General features: G+C 33.6%; 1 long non-coding RNA gene across 4 annotated transcripts in view; it reads left to right on the top strand.

The window, feature by feature from the left end:
• The window catches only part of LOC145243654 (uncharacterized), a 455,606-nt gene that overhangs the window by 7,032 nt on the left and 422,784 nt on the right, over positions 1-25,790 (top strand). The gene's annotated exons all lie outside the window — the stretch shown is intronic.

The raw sequence follows: 25,790 nt of genomic DNA, 5'->3' as shown, positions 1-25,790 counted from the left end.
ATCTGAACCGAACTAAACCCTTAAAAACCTGGGTTATGTTTTAAAAGATAATTAGATTAAAAAATTTTATCAATACTCGGAATTTACTTAATGAAACGGAAATCCTCTGGGTACCTATTCTGTACATGTACCCTAAAAATGAAAATGTTTTCTTTCTTTAGTGATTCCAACGCAACGAGTTTTTTTTTTTTTTTTTTTATTATTATTATTTCTTCAGAATTTAAGTCGCATCGTTTAATCCCTGAAATAAAAAAAAAAAAACTCTGTTCCTGACAATCGTCGAACATAAGTGTGATAACATTTCATGAAAGATCCCGAATTTTCAACATCTTATATTCGAAGATTGCAGAGAATCGCGTTTCATTTGTTGAGAGCTCATTCATTGCGAATATTCACAATTTCTTTTAGTCAAAAAAAAAAAAAAAAAAAAAAAATCAAATAATCCGCTGGAAAGCACTTAAAATAGAAAACCCGATATACAAAAGGTTTGTAAATGTGATATAAAAAGGTACTTATGAAGCACAAAAAATATAAATTAATAATTGAAAAACTTGTTTGTTTTTTTTTTAAATTTACATTTGAAATACATTTTTACTCAATTTTAAATTAATTTCGCAATGAAAACGTATTCATACGACTTATAAAGCGAAAACATTTTTGTAAATAATTTTCTTTTGGTTTCTTATTGTATAACAATGGAAGGTAATGTTGAACTAGTGCTAGTTTTGAAAAAGAAATTCATAGAAACTTGGCCTTCGGACTGAGATCAGAGTGTAGTAACTGTTCTGATTCTACACTAAGTTAATTCTCTCCTTAGTCAGCGAAGCTGAAGTAGACCAAGGTAATTAAAAATTTTTGACTTCTAATCCAGAATACCCCTTTCTGGGGGGCTGCGTATTTCCCCACATTAAAAACGACTTTGAGTCAAATTTTGCCCTCGCGGGGAAGCAAATAAATAGGAATGGAATAAATAAATGGAAAACAAATGCTTACGGTGTTTTTATTAATGCTATTCCTGATTTTTTTTCCACTGAAATTTCTTTAAAAAATAATCTATAAAAAACCGTAAGTGTGCGTTTACTGGGGAACCCGTTTCGTTTTGGGATTTCTGATTCGTGCTTGGAAGAAGCCAGGCTTAAACGTGAAACCGAAAGGAAAGAAGTTTTGGTTTTATCTAGTCCTTATATATATATATATATACTAGCATTTCAACCCGGCGTTGCCCGGGTGTTTGGAGGTGTATGTTGAGCAAAAAAAAAAAAAAAGATATATGAGCAAATAGTTAATAAAAACCTGTTAAAAACACTTTGAAAAATAGTTAAAACATATTTAATTTGAAAAGGAAACCCTTAATAAGTGTATAGTCTTTAATCCGCGGAGTTTCGAAGAAATACTTTCCTTCTTATCAGAGGGTAGGAATTAGCAAAATGCGGGATCGGGTTTTGCATACAAAAGTATTTCATGAAACTACAAGTAAGTCATAGATCTTACTTGATAACAAAAAGTGAAGCAAAGGAAATATGGTGAAAAGTGATTTCACGTGAATGGATAGTCTGGTGAAAGGTAAATTATCCAATGACGGTAAAATCCATATATATATATATATATATATATATATATATATATATATATATATATATATGAGAAAGCAATATAGTGGTAATGTCAATTCAATAGGGAAATAACATCAAGGGAAGAGGGTGTTATAAGTGCTCTTTATACCTAGGCCTTTCAAAGGATAATGCTTCTCATCAGAAGAGGGAAGAACGAGCTAGGTTACATCCAACGATATCTAGCTAAAAAGTACATTTCTGGGGGAGATATTACAAGTGCATATAGAGGGGATTATGCAAGGGGGGGATGTTGATAACTAACATGAGTTAGTGGAGGTTTGAAAGTTGGAAAGTTTTTATTTGAAAGAACCTTCCAATACTTTTAACCCTTGTGTGTGTGTGTGTGTGTGTGTGTGTGTGTGTGTGTGTGTGAAGCTATTTCGGTAAAATTTCATTCTTTGCTCCAACAGTGCCAATTAAAAAAATAAGAAGAATCCAACTGTTGAATTTTATTTGTTTTAAATAGTAGATACTAGCAATTATTTTGGTATAGACATGGTCTAGTGTGGCCGAATTGACTTCGAGACGAAGCAGTTGGCTCCAAATTTCTGCTACCATATAAATTCAGTCAAGTGACTATTAATCACACACACACACACACACACACACACACACACACACACACTCCTTATTTAATTCATATTATTTATATCCAAAGGTATCCATGATTTGTCTTAATTCAGACTCGTCAGTGTGGCTATATATACGCCGATCTCATCTCAGTGTATACGTAAATCTGTCTTGTTTTTCTGGAACCTGGTTTTCATTTTGTGTGTTTGTCTTTTGACTGTTATCATAATTCGTTACCGGATTTTACCGAGCTTGTTCGATATCGTCCGCCATGGGAACCGATTTGTAAACTCGCCACAGAAGACCTTGAATTTTTATTTGTCGTGAATAATTTTTAATCACTGGTAAAAACAAAAAAAATAAAATAAAAAATAAGGTGCGAAATCCATTTTTTTTTTTTTTTTACTAGGAGCAAATTGTAGAAACTGTTTTATAATACTATAAATTCTTAATTTGCACAAAATATAAAAGTTTACATTGGTAACAAGTTAGGCACAAGGCTATCAAAAGTGTGGGCAAAATGTGTGTCATCCTTGGTTTTGGTCTAAAAGTGAAATTGTGTATGCTACTCTTAACTGGAACCATTTCAGTTACCACAATACCACATTTACTCTAGGGCTCGATTTTAGTTAAGAAGCTACTCCCAAATTTATTTGAAATGTTATTTTTAAAAATATATTTACACAGATAAACGTACTGGTGTAAAATGGAGAGGCAGTGAAAGAAAAAAAAATCTATTAATAAGACTATCCCAACCCTTTCTAAATTCGACCACTGTTTTCCGGTTTATTCAGATCCGAAAACAAGCATGTCGGTCTCTAATAAGTGCGATCTAAGTGTTAGGAAGAAAAAAAAAATAAGGTTTGGGATTTGAGGGAGTGGGTGGTGTGGTGTGCTTCCAAGATAAATACAATTAGGGGAAGGCCGAGGGCAAAAGCTATTTTTCTGCCGACACAAGACTTCATCGTTTGTATCCTTGGTCGATGAAAAAGAAATCTATCAAAACCGAGGAATTGCTTATTTTGTCCCAAACCAGAATGTCTCGTTTTGAAGAGTTGAATTTTCTTCGCATTAAACGACCGATCTCGTGGTGAGGCATATAAGAGATGAGCTTCTTAGAGTATTAAGAACTGTGTTTGCTACTCGGCTGTCAACTTAAAAAAAAAAAAAAAAAAGTAAAAAAAATTAAAAATTCTCAATTTCATGGTGCTAGAGTTGAATAAAGAAAACTATTTAACGTAAGTTAGGTAAGAGGGTGACTAACTGACATTATTTTAGTAAAAAAAAAAAAAAAAGCTGTCGGCTATATATATATCTTTTTCTGTGTAGTCGGCCAAAAATATGTTGAGCCTTCCCCTCTTCTCCTCCCCCTCACACACAGCATATTCTCCGACAGGTTCGACTGCATTATTAGTTTTTATGTGTGTGTGTGTGTGTGTGTGTGTGTGTGTGTGTTTAAACGCATTTTAAACCTAAACCCGTCATGAAATTGGATTATTATGTAAAAATATGTTATGAGAAAAATGTTTCTTTTTAGTATTTAAACGAAAAAGTTTTTTGAAAGCTGAACAAAACAACCGTAGTAGGTGGTGGTGGGGGTCATTAATTAATTCCAATGTATTCCACCATTTAAAGGGCCACTTATCTATTTAAACCGGGTTTAAATTTGTCGTAATTTAAGGCTTTTTTATTCATTTAATTTGATTTCAAGATTTCCGAATTGGAACCATATGAGGTAGTGCATGGACCGTGCTATTTTTTTTTTTTTAGATAAAATTTAAGCTTTAAAAAAAAAAAGTGGCCAAACAACTCCTCCTCATGTTTAAATGGGTTTCTAAATAGTAACGTTATCATTTCAGCATGGTCCGTATTCTGAAAAAGTACCGTCTAAATCTCTGCATTTAAAAGCAAATTATTGGACAAGATCTCGTGTCCGTGTGTTTCTCGTCTATGCGTAACTGATAAATATACGCCGAATTATTATTAGTTTATTATTGAGCGAATATTGAAATAAGAATAACTAGAGACAGAACAAAAAAAACAAATCTTTAATATATATATATATATATATATATATATATATATATATATATATATATATATATATATATATATGACTAGTAGTTATCATGACTATTAGTTTCTGATTAGTAAAATATAATTCAACGTATGTTTTTATTATTCGTTTCGGTTGTATTGCTACCTCTGTATTAATGAAACCATCAGGCAAGATTTTGTGTGTCTGTGTTTCTCGCATATACGTGACCTTAATACACAATGAATTAGGTAGATGATGAGATCGCTGTCTTAAGCAGAATGCGAAAATAAATTATGTATTGGCAATAAAAACGTTTTTAGATTATTACATGATGTCCCAGGTCGAGTTCAAATTTGAGTAAATAATCGAAATTTTTACAAAATGGCGTCATATTTGAACAGGAAGTTTCTATTATTACTCATGGAACCATGATTGTGTTTTTTAATCGGTAAAGACGAGAAAACAAAAAAAATAAAATAACATTAAAATGTGGTTTTATCTAAGTGGTACTAAATTGACGTCAATTCCAAAAACGCTCAATGTCATATCACACACGCATGCAACTGTATAATGGCTATTTATAAAAAAAATTATTTATAATACTCATTGAAATAATAATTCAAAAAAGAACGTATGGGAAAAATAAAATTTAAAAAATTGTATAAGCGCGCAATTTTTACCCGAGCAATGCCGGATAAAATAGAGAAAAATAAACAATAATAAAATATGTCACTAATGAGCAAATATTGTCCAACAAAGAAAAACTGTTGCTCATCTCGTCAAAGAATTGAACTCGTTACCCAACCTCGACAGATGGACGATGATAATTGCAAAAGAATTGACAGGATGAGTAAAGTTTAGTATCTGTTCTGATAACTTCACTTCATCATTTCTGTTCTCAGTCCGTGAGGAAAGAATCCTTGTAGATTTTTTTAATTTTGTCTTTTTTTCTTTTATTTTTCTTTTGGGAGCTCTATTTCCCTCTCCACAAAACCAGGCCTTGTGTCTAACTCTGCCCTTGTGAGGAGGCAAGTAAATGGGGACAAACGGATGTGAGAACATTAATGTTTATCTTTGATCTAAAAGCACAAATGAACCGCAATACTTGACCCTTCTAGCCATAAATGGCGAATTCCTATTTAATTCATCTAAATTATTTAAAGTTAAATAGCATTATTACTTTTTTTTGTTTTATTTTTATTTTTTAATTTTTTTTTTTTTACTTAAACTATGGTTTTTATTTTTTTAAATTTTTTTTTTACTTAAACTATGGTTTTGGTAAAAAAAATATTAATTTGAAAACACCAAGTTTTTGCATACTTGTGAAATATTGAAATAAATACTAGACCGGGAAAAATTTAGTCGCCATCTTTATGAACAAATCCAGAAAGAGGCTAGCTAAGAAAGAGCGATAACTCAATTTATCAATTTCCTAGTTAAAGGACAGTTATGAACTTGAGTTATCGTTCTTCCTTATCCTCTTTCCCCAACTATATGTATTTTCTGGCCTATTTTTCGTTTCAGCGTTTGTTTCGCGTGTTTGGTGAAACATTTGACTTTTTATTTATTTATTTATTCATCAATTTATTTTCTTATTATTAAAACACAGTATATATATATATATATATATATATATATATATATACACACTTCACTTTGGTAGTAGCAGTACCAAAGTGAAAGATGAAATGGGAAGCTAAAACCTATAAAATCGAAAAATAATCTTAAATCCAGTTTACTTCTTTCACGTACATAAATTTTAAAACCGTTTCTTTTTACCTTTCATTCATCAGCGAAAGTAAAAAGCATATATTTTTAGTTGTTTTACTCCTTAAAAATTTGACTCTAGTTAAAGTTAGTTAAAGGTGGTTTACAGTATTGCAGTAATCCCTCCAGTCCACAGATCTTAAAAAAGATTAATTTCCACTCTTGTTGATTTTAAATAAATAAAAATTAATTATAATTAACAATTAATGTACATGAAGAAATAAAAGGCAGACTGAATTTTGAGATAATTTTTCGAATGTTTATATTTTTAGTGTCCCAAATTCCCCTTTCAATTTTATTTGCTTCCAGAGCGAGCACCTGTGAATTAATCCCAGAAATGACTTTCTATGACGTTAGTTTATCAGCGTCAAGCGTACTTTCATTTTCGAATGATTATGGACACGTTGTTGTTGTTATCTATCTATTCTATTATATATATATATAAGTGTGTGTGTAACATTTTCCCACGCAATAACTCTGCCAATTTTCAGTCTACAGACTCGAAATTTGATATGCAGTGTACTGAGATTTGGGAAAACCTTCGTAATTGGTTTTCGGCCAGAAATTTGGCTATTAAGGGGTCAAAGTTCAACGATTTGACATTTGAGAACTCTCACAAATTCCTCCGCCAATTTTGGGTCTAAACACTTGAAATTTTAGATATAGGTTCCTTGGACATGGATCTAACTTAATAACTTGATTTGAACCCAAAATAATAAATATTAAGGGATCACAACAGGGGTCAAAGTTAAAAAAAAATGGAACATTTTTTTCTGCTCAACATACACCTCCAAACACCCGGGCAACGCCGGGCTGAAATGCTAATATATCTATAAAAGTGAAAGTATCTGCCTCTGTGTCTGTAGGTGTACATTTCCCTGCACAATAACTCTGTCAATTTTCAGTCTACAGACTCGAAATTTGATATACGGGGTATGGCGATTTGGGAAAATTTTTGTAATCCGTTTTCGGCCAGAAATTTGGCTGTTAAGGGGTCGAAGTTAAACGATTTGACATTTAAGAACTCTACCAAAATTCCTCCGCCAATTTTCGGTCTAAACACTTGAAATTTTAGATATAGGTTCCTTGGAAATGGATCTAACTTAATAACTTGATTTGAGCCCAAAACAATAAATGTTAAGGGGTCATAATAGGGGTCAAAGTTAAAAAAGATTTGACTTCTGCGGTCTCTACCAAATTACTCAGACAATTTCTGGTCTAAACATTTGAAATTTTACATAAAGGGTACTCAGAGATAGGGCAAGCTTTTTAACCAGTTTGGGTCGAAAATTTGAGCTACCAAAATATAAATCTATGTATGTATGTATGTTTGCATGTTTGCCTAAAACTTTCGACAGAGGCGACGGATTTTTACAAGACCAGTATCGTTTTGAAGCTCGACCCTTCAAAGGACAAAGACCGAAAAATTGGCTAAAAACATTAATATGTTCACCCTCAACTGGGCACTTTTCTACAGGGAGGAGTCGGGGTTTTTTTTTCACCGATATTTTCGAAAGTCGTCCCCTCTTTTCGATTGTCGAGCCTTAATTTAAATCTACGTCACTTCCGGTTTGGTGGTGGTCGTAACAGCAAAGACGCCACGTTTTTTCCCTCGTTCTTTTCCTCCTTCGCGGTACGGGTTCGAGCCTGCCTTCCTACTACCACTTTTTTTTTTTTTTTTTTTGCTCAACATAACCTCCAAACATCCGCGCAACGCCGGGTTGAAATGCTAGTATATATATATATATATATATATATATATATATATATATATATATTGGAGTTTAAGATAGTTGACAAATCGATTTTTTAAATGTGTCATTTTAAGTAACAGAACAAAACATTACGTACTAGTCATATCGAAAATAGTAATATATTTCAAAATTACGAAAATTCGTATTTCAACAACATGAGAACAACGATTATTGTCTTTAGTAAAAAAAAAAAAAAAAAAAAAAAACTATTGCTATAACGCTAAAATGTTGGTCGCCATTAAAATGTAATGTAAAATATGCGTTCTGAGTTATGGCCCCTGTGTATGAACTGCTCACTGTCTGCTTTATAACATCTAAAAAATACCGTTTTCCGTAAAAATTACTTTTAACTATAAATAACTTTACTCTATGAATTTTCATAATTTGTTAATATATTACTATTTTCGACATGACAATTAAGTACGTAATATTGTTTTTTTCTTAAAACGGCATGTTAAAAAATCGATCTGTCGACTATTTTAATAAACACCTTAGTTTTATATTTTATTATTTATTTTTCGATGTTTGAAACGGCCGCCAATCGTTATGGCGAAAATTTGAAAGCTTTTAAATTATCTGTTAAAAATAAGTTTGGTTTTCTCATGGTTCGTGTGTAATTCATAGGGAAACGTTAATTTTTGTTTTCACACGGCCATGTTCTATCAAATTGCCATCGTTTTTAATTTCCATATTTAATTACTATTTTTAAAACACCTGAATGTTTTTAACATCAAAATCTTAACCTACTGATGCTCTGCCATTTTTTGAAGCAAGCTTAGATTAAAAAAAAAATCGAGTTCGTTACGTTTTAGATATACGTTTCAATATAATGAAGCTAGTGTGTCTGAGTTTCTTTGTTTAAATGGATGGCGAATCTGTTCTCAAAATAAGGGTGACTTCGGTTACTACTGGATGAGCTGCCCCCCTTCCTCCTCCCCCACCCTCGCTCCATGATGCTTGTAACGTTCTTCCTGAATCATTTGATTTCATGTCAGCTGATTTCCAAGAAACTTTTTCACCTTCCTCATACCTGCTGCTGCTGCTTCTAGGTTAGCTGAGTCTTTGGAGAATTTGTGGCGACTGAGATCTGGAGTGAAAGTGGGGAGTGTTATACCCCCCCCCTTTTTTTGAGAGCGGGGAATGCCTTCAGTTAAAGTATTGAATCTGTTGCTTCTTGTGTGCTCTCTCTTTCTCTCTTTCTTTCTCTCTCTCTCTCTCTCTCTCTCTCTCTCTCTCTCTCATTAACCAACCCTGTTTGATCCTCAGACTTCTTTTTGGGAAGAATAGTAAATCTCCGAAACAACGATGGGAAGACTTCTTTATTGACTACCTTTTACTGTCTGTCTGTCTGTCTGTCTGTCTGTCTGTCTGTCTCTCTCTCTCTCTCTCTCTCTCTCTCTCTCTCTCTCTCTCTCTCTCTCTCTCTCTCTCTCTACGATGGAGAGGATCTCATGACTGCCGATTGTTGTTCTTGTCAAGTTAACCAATATGCCGGCTGATCGTCGGTGATCTATAAATGTGTGGCCGTTTCTGCTGGGAGTGCTGCTGCTGCTGACTAGTTTTATTTATTTATTTATTTTAAAGAATTTGTCGCATAAAGAAAAAACGTCAAGAAAGGGCTTTTTTTTATAACAAGAAAATCGTTAGTTTTATGATGATTGGTAAAGCAGATGTTCAACGTATTTCTCATTTATTCCTATCAGGTGTTCAAGATTTGGAGAAAAACAAACAAGAAATCTTGTACAACAAGTCAAAGTCTTGATCATCGTAGTACAGCTCGTTTCTTTGGCCATAGTACTGGTATTCTATACTCAATAATAAAGAACAACGTGCGCGTGTGTCCGCCACACAAGAGGGTGCTTCTTCAGATTAACCCTAATATCTAAAAGAAAAGAAAAATGCGAAAATGTTTTATGTACTTACCTGAGAGGTTATAAAAAAAGACCGTACACTAATTTACACACATTAATCCAGTGTATTCTTTAAAAAAAAAAAAAAAAAAAAAAATCCTGTGCAAATTTAGGAAGCCATTTTTAACATGGGGAGGTGGAGGGCTTTGTTAACTTGAATTATAGTTTAAATTATGTCCTTTGACTTTAACAAAGCCAAAATGGCCGCCGACCGTTTCCACCGATAATTTGTTTTTCATTCTTTTTTTTTTTTTTTTTTTACAAAAATACTGGATTAATTAGTAATTTTTGGTGTACGACACGTAAATAGATAAGGATTTTGTGCTATTATTTTATTTTAACGAGCAGTGTTACGTATAGGGGTAATCTAACGAGTCGTCGAGTCACCCACAAAGATCAGCGAGTACAAAACTGTTGTTGCACAAATTAAGGAAAGGAGATGTGCAAATAAGAGCCTTCGCATTCACTCGATTTGCATGGGACGTTTTTTTGTTCTTTTTATTTTCTGCTTTCATACCGATTTATACGTTTTACTTATTTTCCGCAAAACGTCTTTGATATTTGATAAATATCCGGCGTCATTTGTTTTTTTTTTTTTTCTTGATGAGCCGTTCCATATAAGTTAACAAATTTACCGAATTTTCATTACTAATGATTAGTATATTGTCCAATTTCTACTGTACACTCTTTAACCCTTATCCTTGAGTGACCTCTTGGCCTTGATAATGTGGTGATGCCTTTGTAAAAAAAAAAAAAAAAAATTTTCATTGATTATTTGACTACCGAGAGATAAGAGGACCCCCTCCTGAAGACGAGAGCCATTCATTTCAATTGATGCCAGATGGGGATCATAATGTTGATGTAAAGAGAGAAGCTTGGTTTTAGATGCATTAAAAGTAACCAGCCACTCCTTTCCCCATTGAAGCACGTGCTCAAGATCAGAGGAGAGAGAATCGGAAAGAACTTGGTCGTTTACTGTCTTAGATGTGCTACCATAAATGGTAGTGTCATCAGCATAAATGTCTACAAATGATGTAAGGATGTGATTTGGAAGATCATTAATGTAGATCAGGAAAAGAGTTGGGCCCAGGATGGACCCCTGTGACCTTCTGATTTTTGCCCCTCAACTACTACTATTATTAACCTATCAGAAAGAAATGATTTAATAATTGAGAAGACATTTCCAGCTATACCATAGCTAGAGATCTTGTGAAGTAAACCTTTATGCCATACCCTATCAAAGGCCTTTGATATGTCAAGAGCAATTGCCCTAGAAAGGTTGCCTCTGTCGAGAGATTTGCTAATCCTATGGGATATAACTGTAAGCACATCTGCTGTAGATCTAGCAGAACGGAAACCATATTGAGTGTCACTAAGAAGGTTATTTTTGTTGAGATCGTTGATTACTTCTGTATTTAAGATTCCAGCAACTTAAGAGACTTATTGAGAGGGGGAGGGGCGATCACCTGAATTCTTAAATACAGAGCATACTGATGAGATTTTCCAGGGTGATGGGAAGCAATTCTCCTTAAGACAACGTTTAAACAGTTTTGTAAGTATGGGCGCTAGTTCTGGTTGAAGTTTTTTGAGTACTATAATTGGAATACCGTCAGGGCCAGTTGCTTTACTGGAATCAAGGTTTTTGATTAGCTTGGCAACATCACGTACAGATATATGTATATCACATAGCGTGTTTTCTGATACAGGAGGATTGCACACTCGCGTGTGTGTGTGTGTGTGTATATATATATATATATATATATATATATATATATATATATATATATATATATATACACTCGTGTGTGTACAACAGTTCAGCAAAAAACGCAGCTTAATACATAACATACTGCGTAAGGAAAAGCAATTATACACGGGGAAAAAAATCATCAAAACAAGAATTACTTTTTTTTTCTGAAAACCTTCATTGATCCAAACGAAGCCGGTAAATATCTCGTTTTAATGATTTCTTTCTGTGTTTTAATTGTTTTTGTTTCCTCATTTTCATACGTCCTGTCTTCACGACATTTCAGTTTTATGATGTGTATTTTTTTCCTTAAACATACTGTACATGTAAAACAATTGACAAATCCATTTCAATATTTTCATGTTGTAATCGACCTCGTTTTTGTTTACAATCCCGTGATGCAAAGAGTTGAATGTTGCCAAGTTTTTTGAACCAGTGATGGAAGCGGGGAGTGGTTGGATGGGGTGGGGAGTGAATGTTGTTTTGAAAATGGCATTTGTTCTAATGCAACAAAAGCAAGGTAATGTTATTGCAGACGAGAAATTTTGCTTCAGAAGATAGTGGGGGTGAAGAAAAAGGCATAATCTTTATCACATTTTCGTTTTTGCCTTTGTATGCCGATTTATACGTTTTTTTGTTTTTTTTTTTTCATTCTTATTCTTAGATAAAAAAAAAAAAACTATATATTCCGGTAATCTACAAGGCTCTCACTTCCCTTATTTTGTCCTTTAGTTCTCGCATTCCATTCCATGAGTGAGGTTCTAAATAAAGAGGGGGAAATTGTTGTTTTCATCTGACACTTATTGTTCGCTAGTTTTTAACATTGAAGTAGTCTCCCCTCTCCCTTTTTTTTAAGCTTTGTTCATCGAGTGGCTTCATGACTTGTCTGGAGTAATTTCCATAAAAAAGTCTCTGCTTATATTCGTTTTTTCTTAACACTGAAAGGCTTGTATGCCTTTCAGACAAATATATTTATTTACCAGATCTGCAGCAAGTCTGACACAAGGTCAGATGAGGGTTTAGAAAGTCAATGCACTTGATAGCTCTCATTTCTTCAAATATTTAGCAAAAATCGCACTCAAACAATGCAATATGCTCTCGCACTACATTATCAGTTCTTACCCTGGCTAAGAATTTAGATTTATCACACTCTAGTCTACAAGAAAATGTCTGAGCAGCCCTGTCGTATTCTCTGATAGGGAGTGTTTCAGGCAATAAACAGTAAACACTTCTATAAGGGAGGAAGTAAAGTCTTGGAGTGTAAGCTTCCTAGGAGTGAACAGAACCATTCTTCAGTCTGACAGAAGCAGGATTACCGTCGTACTGATTGTCAAGGACGTATCCTGGACTTGTAAGGCGGGAATAGTTTAAAAATAACCAGGTGTGATAAAAACAGAATTAGTCAAAGAAGGCGAACAAGCAGCTCGTTTTTAAACCCTTGAATTCAAATAAACGTTTGGGGTTTTCATTCATTAACTTTTTTTTTTTTTATGATCGTTGCTGTATTCAGCTGATTATGTCTAGTTTGTGGGAAGCTTCTGAACGGTGAGGTGTGGGTAGAAGTCAGTGTGATTGAATTCCTGGGTCTTGTCACTGGTGACCGCTTTACTCTCAAGCATGGCTATTATAGATAAAAGATATTATATTTCGTTAACAATAGAGTGGGTAATCTCTTAGTTAACTGCTTCTATAAAAATGACTGACATGTTTTTGTCATTGTCATATTCAATCAGGACATTTGTTCTTATTGACTCAGTTTTAATATATATGTATATCTATATATCTTTAAAAATGAAATTGTGTGTGTGTACATACATTTCCTTACCAAACCATTCTGTCAATTTTCAGTCTACAGACTCGAGATTTGGCATAAGGGGTATTGAGATTTGGGAAAAATTTTTTTATCGGTTTTTGGCCAGAAAATTGGCTGTCAAGAGGCCAAAGTTCAACGATTTGATCTTTGAAAACTCTACTAAACTCCTCCGCCGATTTTGGGTCTAAACACTTGAAATTTTAGATGTGGGTTATTTGGACATGGATCAAACTTTTTAATTTGATTTGAGCCCCAAACAATAAATGTTAAGGAGTCAAAATTGGGGTAAAAAAAAAAAAAAAAAAACATTTGACCTCTGCGTTCTTTAGCAAACTATTCAGCCACTTTTGGATCTAAACATTTGAACTTATACATAAAGGGTATTCAGACATGCAGCAAGCTTTTTAATCAGTTTTTGGGGCGAAAATTTTGCTACCAATGAGTAAAAGTTGAAAGAGTTGACCTTTGCAGACTCTACCAAACTCTTCTGTCAATTTTTGGTCTAAACAGTTGAAATTTTAAATGTAGATTAGCTGGACATCAGTCAAAAAATTTAATATTATATATATATATATGCACACAGTTATGAACACTAAATATGGGCCGAGTAAAGCCAGGCTGAACTGATAGTGTATATATATATATATATATATATATATATATATATATATATATATATATATAACGGAAAGAAAATAAGACATATGCATGCAAGTATTATGCTTTTTTTCTAAACAGCTCACTTCTAAAAAATAATTAAAAAAAAAATACTCTAGCTGAGATAGAAACCAAAATCTAAAGACAAGCCAGCTTGGCACGATCTGTAAAGTTTTTTCAAACCTACTTATTCTTAACGTAAGGAACCTGTCATGTGAACGATTCACGCATGCGCGTTCGTGAAATAGGTAACAAACAGATAAAAAATTCTATGACCCCTACGTATCAATTTTTCAATTTCGACCCCTTAGATTTTTTTATAAGGATTTTCTTAAACTCAAATTAACCCTTTCTGGTTCGTATTTGAGGTGGGAAATGTTTTGCAAAAACATTTTCAAGAAGCCACTATGTCCAATGGATTTGTCGATTTAATCCGAGGCTACTGTGGCCTAGTTCAATCTGTTTGCTGACGTCACGACGACGACGACGACCGCAAATCTTTTTACGCTTTTCTGAGATCGTATTCGTTTCTTATCTGGAATCTAACTTTAAACGAAATGTCAACAAATATATTTCACTCGACAGCCGGTTCGTCAGAGAAAGATAATCTTGTATTTGGTCTGCGGTCCGTGCATATAAACACTGTTTATTCATTCAATGTATTGCGGCCGCACGGAAATACTGACAACTTGTGGGATCTCGTTTCTCGACGAGGCTTATCTAAAACTGATATATTTTCATGGGTGCTTCTGCAATTCGCAGTCAAATTTTGGTCAGCGCTAAAAAACGCTCCAATCTCTCTGCTCTATTCAGAGGAAGAGAAGGGAGTGGTGTAATATCTCTTTTAATGATACCATCCTCCCAGATATAATCTCATCATTTGGGAGGCGAGTAGTATCGTATCTGTTCTATGGTCATAAAATCTTCCTAGGGATTACTTCTTTTTTTTTTTTTTATTCAAGAAAGTACTGTGGTATCTGTTCTGCTGTCCTGAGATCATCTTTCCTTTTATTCATTCATTATGACCCCATCATCCCAGCCATTACCTCCTCTTTTGGCAGAAAAAGCATATAGTGTAGTGTCTGTTTTGTTTTCATGAGCCTATACTTTTAGGCATTACCTTCTTTTTTTCCTTTTTTTTTTTTTTTTAGGATAGTTCGTTTGTCATGAGATCAGATCATTCTCCTATGCATTATCTCCCTTTGGGGGGAGGGGAAGATGGGTGTAGTATACATTGTTTTCATGAGACCATCTTCTCGGGTATTATCATTTTTTTTTTCTTTTTACAGGAGCATAGTGTAGTATCTCTTTCATAGTTATGATACCAGCTTCTCAGGGATTATTTTGTTCTTTTCTTTTGGACGAAGGAAGGGTAGTGCAGTATCCGTTCTGTTATCACAGTATCCACCCAGGTATTACTTCACTTCCACCTTTGGGGAGAGGAAGCGCGCGTTAACAAAAAATTGTCATAATCTGCTGTTCATAAAGAAAACAAACATTTACATTACCTAGTTTTATTTTACCAAGTACTGTAACCGTTATGTCATGGGTTCATATACTTTCACTTTGTATCGAAAATGGATGATTTATATCTAATTTGTTGCTAAGGTTGCTGGAAAAATCATTGGATCATTCTACCGCTCCAGAGAGTATCTCACCCCTGATGTAATCCTCAATATAAGTCGAAAACATCCTAAGCTGGAGCACTTCTGTCACATCTGGGGAGGTGCTGTTCTCAATACTCTTTCTTGCAATGACAGAGTACAATTTGGCGATGAAGTTGTGAGCTTTTCTATCCTCTATAACCCCCCCCCTCCAATCTTTCTTTTGAACGAAAAGCCATGTGTTTAATTTAGGAAGTTTCCGAAAGGTAGCTACTCTGTATAAGTCCAGAACTGTAAAAGTTTGAAGACGAAGAGCAAGCTTCTTTTTTGTGTGAACATTTTAAAATATCCGGTATGTTTTATTGAATGATTCCGGTTTCTAATTGGTTGCTAACAGAATGACTCCATTTGATTGGTCAGTTTTTATTGCCAGCGTCCATAAGTAGAACCTTCCAATTTTCTTTAATCATAATCTTTCATTATATCAAAAATATTGCAACACGTTCTCTACTCCGTTGGTATTTCCATGGAAGGTGCTCGACTGAGCTCCAATCTCCGATTTATCCTTGTAAATTATTCACAGCAAGAACTCGTCTTATTACCACAACTGCAAAGAACTTTCCTTTCTTTCATGTGCAGTAGGAATTTTCATGAACATTTTATTTCCAAGACCTTCCTCCTATCTTTATAACATGTTATCACGGAACTACTTCCTTACAGATTACATGGTCCACTTCAAATAAAAGGTCATAAAATGTCCTCATAAGTAATCAAATTTTGTTTATTCCATTTCATTGTCAATCCTCTCGTAATATTCTTCATCGTTCAGTTAACAATCTATCCATCTTGTTACCCTTTATCCTCAAGTAGCTTTTGGCCTTGATGAATGGTGATTCCTTCAGTTAAAGAAAAATGGGTTTTACTTTGTAATTGAATCTAACCCTAACCCTCTCATAATATTCTTCATCATTCAATTAACAATTCAGTCATTTCGTTAATGCTTATCCTCGAGTAGTGTTTAACCATGATAACCGGTGATTCAATTGTAAAACAACAGCAAATAAAAAAATTGTGCATTTTATCTCGAAAGACGATAGATACCTCATGTAAGGGTGTCTACACATATAGTTGCAAAGTCAGGTTTGCACAATCCCCAATCATTTCTCCACTAAGTCGGTACTGCCTGTTTTCAATGGCAAGGAAAAGTCCAGGATGACTGGAAACACTGCTGGGATAAGCGGAGAGCACATACAGCACCCAATATTCACAAATGGTAATGGTCACCCATTTTAGTACTGACCAGGCTTAACGTTACTTAATTTGGATGATCTATTAGGAACCGGTGTGTCTGTGATTATGCTGTATATAAAGGTTTGGTGCTCGACTGAGCTTTAATCTATGGTATTCTCTGCAAAACTTTCACAGTAGACACTCGTCCCCATTTAGAGGATGTCACCGAAACTGTACTATACCTTGGCTATCGTAAAGAAACACTTTACGTCTGCCACGATTATACCTCCTCCTTCAAAAAAAAAAAAAAAATCTACCTGCCAAAACATTTCTCGTCTAGCTACACCAACTGCGAACAATTTCCCTTACTTTCTTTCTATGCCTAAGATTAAATGCAAACTCCATGAACTGCCTGCCCGGTGAACTCCATACCACAGGGTTGCTTTCTAGCTGACAATAACATGGTAGTTTTCAAGTCTAATGTAAACAAGTTCTTGTTGAGCCATCATCTTGCTCAAATTCCTACCATTATCCATCATTAGGGTATTGTCTTACTGACCTTCTGATACTTTATCTTCGAATGGCCTTTGGACCTTGATAAGCGGTAACTTCCTTGTAAAATATTTATATATAAGGTTTGTCTAGAAAGTAAAGACTGGCCATGTACAAATACATCCAAAATCGGTGAAATTATCGCTTATGATTTATCTGCTTCTTCAGCAAAAGTTAATTTTGTGTGACGAGCACCTTATCGGCACTCATGATTCGATAAAAAACTTATCGCATTCCATTACAAGTGGAGGTCCCACAGGTGACAAGCAATAAACCTAGGGTTGTGGTTTGTGTCGTCATTTGGCCATTCTCTCTCCGATCGTTGATAGATACCAGTCAAGATTTCTCTCTCTACAATCAGTGCAGCAGAAACTGGGTCATTTCAGTGACCTGTATCTGGAGGGCTGAGGCATTCGTTCTATCCTCTCAGACCTTGCCTACCGTCTTTCGGATTGAGTAAGTTTATGGTTTACTGCCTGAGGCGCCTTGGCCAAGGAATGCCGACGAGGCTGCTCAGGCAATTTTAAAAGGTCAGTGTTCTTCCTTTAGGACTGCTGACTTGACTTTCCTTTCTTACCTTCCGATCTTGAGTTACATCTTCCTGAGGTGAGACTGAAGTAAATAACAGTAATAAACTTGTCTCGCCCCCCCCCCCGCCCCCACCTGGGTTGCACAATGGAGATATTCAGTTACAAAAAGCGGATGACAGCGAAGAGAAGAGACGCAGGAATTTAGATTTAAACACTGTATTAATTATGACTTGATACATCAAAATAAGTTGTATTAAGGAATACATTTTTAAAGGATCGGGGTGATTATTAAAAATATTTAGGGAGTCTGGCATTAGTTTTTAGGGATATGCTCACGTCGGTTTTGGGGGTCTACTTTAGGGTGTTTTTTTTAATGGTAGAAGTATTTTTGTGATGAACCGGATTCAGAGAAATATTTTCAGTGAAAAGGTTTTGCGTGTTTTTATAATCAAATGTGAGATAAACAAGAAACATTGTCATACGGTGAACAAAACAAAATAATGAGTTAAGAAGGCATATATTCACAAGAGATATTCTATGTTTAAAATGGAAGATTTGCAGCAATAGAAAAACGTAGAATATTCGTGAATATTTTTAGAGTTCTTGTAAAAATAATGAATTCATTAGCTGAGACATTAGAAGTCTGGGTCGATGAATTAAAAGCCATGAGTTTCAGGGGTCAAGAAAATCGTTATCGAAACTTCTCTGTTCATTTTTATAAATTCTAATTCATTGAACGTTGTTTATAAAAGTCAGTGTTCTTTGAGTTTATATTAATAAAATATTTCAGGTAGAAAAATTGGAAAGATTCCAATGAAGAAAGTTTATATAAATTGGCAGACGATAATGTCGATGAATTGTGTGCGTGAGTGGAGAGATGTTGCCGAGGGAAGCACCCAGCGCCACAGATTTGTAGACTCCGGTCAGCTGGGCTCCACTAGTTTACTGAAGGAAATCTATCCCCTTTAAAGGTTTTAGGTAGATCCTAGAAAGATCAATTCGAGTAAATTTAGAAAGTTCCGATTGGTCCAAAAAATATAATTATTTGTTTTTATTTAGGATTGTGTATGCGCAGACGACATGGGTACAAACGTGTTTATGCATTTTAATTTTGTACGTCAATGTGTAAACATTGACTACTACTAATATGCACGTGCTTGGTAAAATTCTAAACTATTGAATATATATTCTAGGCAACTGGGTGAATAACGTATGCCCATTTATTTATTTATTTATTGTGTAAACTTTATCATAAAGGGGATGTCACAGAAACTGTACTGTACCGTAGGTGTCGTATAGTAACTCTTTGTCGGCCACGATTATACTCTTTTCCCCAAGAAAAAAAATCTTCCAACTAAAACATTTACAATATTCATCTAGCTACCACAACTGTCAACAATTTCCCTTACTCTCTATCTCTGCATGAAACTAAATGATAATTCCATGAGCAAAGTTTCTTTCCTAGAATTCTGCCTGTGGAACACAATATCACGGAGCTGCTTCCCAGCTGACTGTAACATGATCCTTTTCAAGTCTTATGTAAATGTTGAGGAGCCGTCCTCTTAAATAAGCAAACTCCACGTCAGTTCCCTTATTACCACTCATTAAGTCTTATCCTCGAGTGATCTTTGAGTCTTGATAAGTGGAGACCTATGTTTGTTGCTTATGCCTGTCTTGGGACGAGTATTCTGCTAGTTGGTTATATTTTTCACTAATTTGTTCTAAGTCTTTTGTCGATTAATATTCTTATGGTTTTCTTGACAATTTTCTTTTCATTTCAGTGAAACGAACTAATTTCTTGGGATGAGCAAAAGAATCAACTCCTGTGTCGATATTGAAAGAGAAAGTTAATTGAAATCAATCGATGAAGCAATCATTTGTTGGTATTTCAGCACCCCCCCACCCCGAACAAAATGAGACACAAGGTCATTTAAAATGGGTCTCTGCATCAATACATTCATAGTGATGAGATTTTTATTTTTTTTATTTTCAAAGTTGGTCATGTTTCATATCCTCCCCGTCTTCTGATCGTAAGTCGTGTTGTAAACAGCTGTCATAGTTGTCATGGGAATAAGTCGAGTTGAGTTGGGTCTCTCTCTCTCTCTCTCTCTCTCTCTCTCTCTCTCTCTCTCTCTCTCTCTCTCTCTCTCTCTCTCCCCTTCCCCCGGTTTTTCTCTCCCCCCTCTCTCTCTTTCCCTCTGTTTTTCTCTTTCCCTCTGTTTTTCTCCTTCTGACTTTTGTCTCTCTCTCTCTCTCTCTCTCTCTCTCTCTCTCTCTCTCTCTCTCTCTCTCTCTGTGTTTGCTTCCCCCTCTCTCTTTGTTTTTCTCTCTCTGCCTATCTCTATCATTGTTTTTCTCTCTCTGCCTATTTCTATCATTGTTGTTAATAGCTCCATCAGTCATGCTGGTGTGTGTTTTTTTTTTTTTCAATATCATATAATAGTGGCCGAAGAAGTGTAACAATTTTATTACATACAAGACGCACTAAGATTTTATTACATAGATATATACATATTATTGACATTTGTTCGCCGAAAATAGAGCTCTGAAGCACCAAAGAGGAAGATTTCATTCCGTCATGACGTCATTTTCTGAACACGTCATTATTCTCCTCATTTGTATTTTTCAGACTACTGTTCTCATCTTTAGTGTTATTTTGTAGGAACCTTAAAACTATAAAATATCATTATTTATTACATGTTATTACTATTTCTAGTCTATACCGAATTGATATTATGTTTTTGAATTTTTGAGATGAGAATTTGTTATTCGTTTTTTTTTTCGGGCTCCTGTTTTCATCTTGAGTGTCATTTTTACACCATTCTGGTCAATGTAACCTCCGAACTTGGCAATGTTTCTGTCGAACTCTGAAACCTGCATGAAATTTTGAATGGAATTTTCATTTCGTCAGCCATATAATTCGCAATTGATTTTTTTCAGTCACCCACACTCAGACTTGAACCTTCACTATCACTTTTACAATCGAATTTTTCCAAGTACTCTAACCCCTGTGCTATGAGTTCTTGCAGACAGTTTTAGTATAAATTTTAGGAGCCTTAAATCTTTTTTATTTCTAAATTTAAATATCACTATTTATGACTACATATTGTATATCTATAAAGTTGATCTTTTTTTTTTTTTGCTCTGACATTATTATTAAAAGCCTACTTTTTTTTATTTAAAAATTATTAAAACTAACACTCATACTCATAGAAATGCAATCGACTACATGAAGGCTAACTAATTTGCATATTCCTTAAAAAAAAAAAAGCGAGCGTTCATTAATTACTTGATTTTTTTATGGTTTCTTATTAGATGATGGGTTTCATTTCACTATTTCGCTGAATTCTGTTTATGCATAGTTTCTACATTCTGCATAATTTTGTAGAATTAAGTATGAAAACATTTTAGCACACAAACGTGTGTGTGTGTGTGTGTGTGTGTGTGTGTGTGTGTGTGTGTGTGTGTGTGTGTGTGTGTGTGTGTGTGTGTGTGTGTGTGTGAAAAGTCTCTACTAAACTCTTCTCTGAATATTTGGTCTACAAAGTTGAAATTTGATATGTAAGATATTTGGAGCTGTAGCACACTTTTGATTTGTTTTTTTAGCCAGCAAAATTGCTTTTAAGGGGTCATAATTGATTAAATAGTTGACCATAGCAAGGCAATTCGAATTAAAAATTCATAGTTCAAAGTCGCTTAATTTTTAACCTTTAGAGTCCATTTGTCAGTAGCTCAGATGGTAAAGACACTTGAGAGATAAATAATAACTAAGGCTGGAGTGCTAAATGTTCTGGTTTCGATTCTAGCGAATGGTACCCAAGTTATATCTATACCTTTTGAAATTATTACTATATATTGGATAATAATTGAGAATTGGCTCTATAATAATGAGAAATTGGCATGAATTGAAATATATTATGTATATTTTACGACTGGGAAATACTGTGTGGCCTGCTAGTTACTTTATATTACTATATATCTATAATATAAAGCTGAACGTCTGTGTGTGTGTGTCTGGTCACGAATAGGCTCCTATATTGTTGATTATTATGGAAAACTGATCACATAATGATAGATGTATCGAGACACAGGAATGGGTATGTTTGATCTGGCATAATGATGATTCATTAAAATTGTGGGGTCTGCGAACGCGCCTGGTCCACAAAGTATGGAAATAAAAAAAAAAACGTTTGCAAGTGTTTTTGATATATATGTACATAAGAATTCTTTGATAAGTATTTTTTAACTTAAATAGGGATGGTATAATAAAATTGTAGGGTCAGCGTTCGTGCCTGGCCTCCATAGAATGGAAATAGGCACAAACTTTAATAAAGACTTTTCATATCTATCTGCGTAAGTATACTTTGATAATTATGATTCAATTTGAAGAAATATGGTATAATAAAATTGTGGGGTGTTTGTTCGCGCCTGGCCTCCATAAAATGGAAATATGTCACAAACTTCAACAAGTTTTTTAATATAGATCCACAGAATATTGTGATAAGTGTTTCAGTGTGAACAGGTATGGTTATAATAAATTATGGGGGTTATGTATTTTATTTTTACTTTCATCATATTTTGCTTTGGTTTTGATACCCCCAAATTCGAAGCTATCTCTTTACAACCCTTCCTTTTCATAACCTATCATACTTTCATAAATCAGAGCCCATTTTTTGTAGGCTGTTTTTGAACCCAGTTAACGACGGGTACTTTAGCTAGTGTATATATATATATATATATATATATATATCTGTACTCCTATAAATTCGTTCCTCTTTTGTGTATATTGATATTCATATTAAAACCCCTCATTTCTATTTATTTAAAAAGAAAATACAATGTTCTTATATATGGGTCGTAGAATTGCATTCACTAGCAAAAGATCTAGCTAATTTGCATAGTCTTTTAAACATTCATTGTAATTAATTCCCTATTAGTTTTTTCGGGTTTCTTATGGGATGATCATCTTTAGTTAACTATTACGTGTAATTATATTCATGAAGATATTTTACATGATTTATACTTGCATAATATTTGCCTAAAAAATTGTGCAGTAAACACAAAATTGTTTCCATATATATTTATCTATACATATATATTTTTGTTTTTCTATCTATCTATATCTATCTATTTATCTATCTATATATCTAGAGAAGTGAACGTGTCTGTGTACATTTTCCTTCGCAATAACTTTGTCAATTTTCAATCTACAGACTCGAAATTTGATATACAGGGTACTGAGATTTGGGAAAATCGATGTGATCGGTTTTCAGCCAGAAATTTGGCGGTTAAGGGGTAAAAGTTCAACGATTTAACGTTTGAGAACTCTACCAAACTCCTCCGACAATTTTGGGTCTAAACACTTGAGATTTTAGATATAGGTTCCTTGGACATGAATCTAACTTAATAACTCAATTTGGATCCAAAACAATAAGTTTTAAGGGGTCATATGGGGGTCAAATTTTAAAAAAATTGACCATTATTTTGTTTTTATTTTTTTTTCTCAGCATACACCTCCAAACACCCGCGCAACGCCGGGCACCCATGCTAGTATATATATATATATATATATATATATATATATATATATATATTATAATTAACGGTCCCCATATCTTATCAAAGAAGTTGTATATATGATGGGTGATGATCAATTACTAAGTAGAGCTAGTATAGAATTTAACACTATATGAGAACGGTTAATTAAAGATAAAAACTATTATGTATTATGATAAACTTGTAATCTTGTCTGTTTGTTCAAAATTCAATTAATATGTATAAAAGATACACTGTTTCGTAAATTATTAGGTTGATGCAAAAATAATGTCGTTTATATATATATATATATATATATATATATATATATGATGAGCTGGATTAAATCCGACGATATGAAATAAAATGGAGGTGGAAGGACCTGGATACTCAACGTTTCGCCAGATTTATGCGGGCTTCTTCAAGAGGGATGGTCATTGACGAGAGAGTCAGAGGATTGGGGCTATATATAATGATGGGGGAGAGCAACGTGTTTCCTTATGTAAATTAGATATCATATATACATATATATATACATTTTATGAGAGAAAAAAGAATAAAATAAAATAAAATAAATTAGAGTAAATTAGTGTAGTGGATTACGTCTAAAAGTTAAAATATCGTAGAGATTAAAAAGAAATTGTGTTTGGAAATATAGCGGTGATAGATTAAATAAATAAAATGACACGAGATTACGAAAGAATTTTTTTTTTTTTTTTTAAATTAGAAATAATTGAATTGGGATAAATTGAATTGGGATAAAATAGCGTAGTAACTTAAAATGTATATATATGTATATATGATATCTAATTTACATAAGGAAACACGTTGCTCTCCCCCATCATTATATATAGCCCCAATCCTCCGACTCTCTCGTCAATGACCATCCCTCTTGAAGAAGCCCGCATAAATCGGGCGAAACGTTGAGTATCCAGGTCCTTCCACCTCCATTTTATTTCATACATATATATATATATAGTTGAACGTAAAAAAAACAATATTATTTTTGCACCAACCTAATAATTTTCATACTGAAAATGGATTTATATAGACTTCTATTCCAGCATGATTTCGATATATACTATTTATTCAAAAGAAATCTACATTCAATGAGTAACTTCATTTGCATATCACATTAATGAATTATATTTTAATAATTAACTCCATGTTATTGTTTGTAATAGAATCGTTTTAGTTGTTTTATTTAGAAATATTAAAGTTGATTTAGTTAATTTTTAATTTATATTTATTTTCAACTATTAATAGCTGACAACAGCTGCGTTTAAAACCCGAAGCAAGATTATTTTAGCTATGAGAGTTACTTCCCCTTTCAGCTATGCGAGTTACTTCGTATTTGATTTTTATAAACCAAGATGGATATATGTTATGCTTCCCTAAATCCAATATGTGGTTACTTTTCGTAACAAGTTAGGATGTTTGGTTCATTTTAAATAATATACGACTAATCCCTCCCCCTAGTAAAGTTTCGACCAGGCAACGCTGCTAGAATATACACATATATACATATATATACAGCTAGAATAGTAATAAGCACATAATCTCTATTATTATATAAAATAACTTTGTGTGCGAGTTCCTTCCTCATATGTCCTGAAAAGGCTGAGCCTATCTTTTGCAAACTTCACACAAATGTAATTTACATGTCTGGCAGTGTTCTTAGATATGTTTTGTACAGAAATCCATCCGATAAGTATCAAAAATCGAAAATAAACTTGATTCTAAAAATAATCGTACTTTCTTAAAGATAAAAAAAAAATTACAGGGGAATATTTTTTATTACACCGGCCAAGGAAAATAATAAAATGTTAGCAAATCATTTCTTTAAAAAAAACAAAAAAAAACAGAATTATTGTAATCTGGTGATATAGCTCAGTGATAGAGCATTCGACTACTGATCAAATGATCCCATGTTCAATACCAGGTGTATCTCATCATTTTATTTTAATTTTTTCTTAATGAATTCAATTTATGATAAAAGAAGAGTTACCTTTAAAATCGCCGCAAATCATTTCTTTGTTTGCATATTTTAAAACTAAACATTAATCAGAAGTGACTTTTCCGGGGCATTCATCAAGTCCAAATATCAGCTGACAAGATATTGTATAAAAAAAAAACACAGACGGAATTTGATGAACCACATAATTATTTTTTTTTTAATTTTTATTATTTATTTATTTATTTATTTTGCGAATTAGTCCACCAGGCAAATTATTCCTCATAATATATAATATTCAACAGACGATTGATTCTATAAAGCATATATATGCAATCTGCATAAATTAAAATATCATGTTTAAGCGTATTGTATTACTGAGCGTCCAGCTATATATATATGTGTGTGTGTGTGACATTTTTTTCGTTTCTCTTTGCCTCTCTACAAGTACTCGGCTAAGATTACATCAGGATTGACTAAAACCGATTTGTTGCTCAAAAGTTTCCTGTAATTTCA

This window comes from Euprymna scolopes, chromosome 22 (genome assembly GCF_053919585.1).
Source record: "Euprymna scolopes isolate OS-2025 chromosome 22, ASM5391958v1, whole genome shotgun sequence".
Taxonomy (NCBI): domain Eukaryota; kingdom Metazoa; phylum Mollusca; class Cephalopoda; order Sepiida; family Sepiolidae; genus Euprymna; species Euprymna scolopes.
This window is presented reverse-complemented; position numbering and strand designations above follow the sequence as displayed.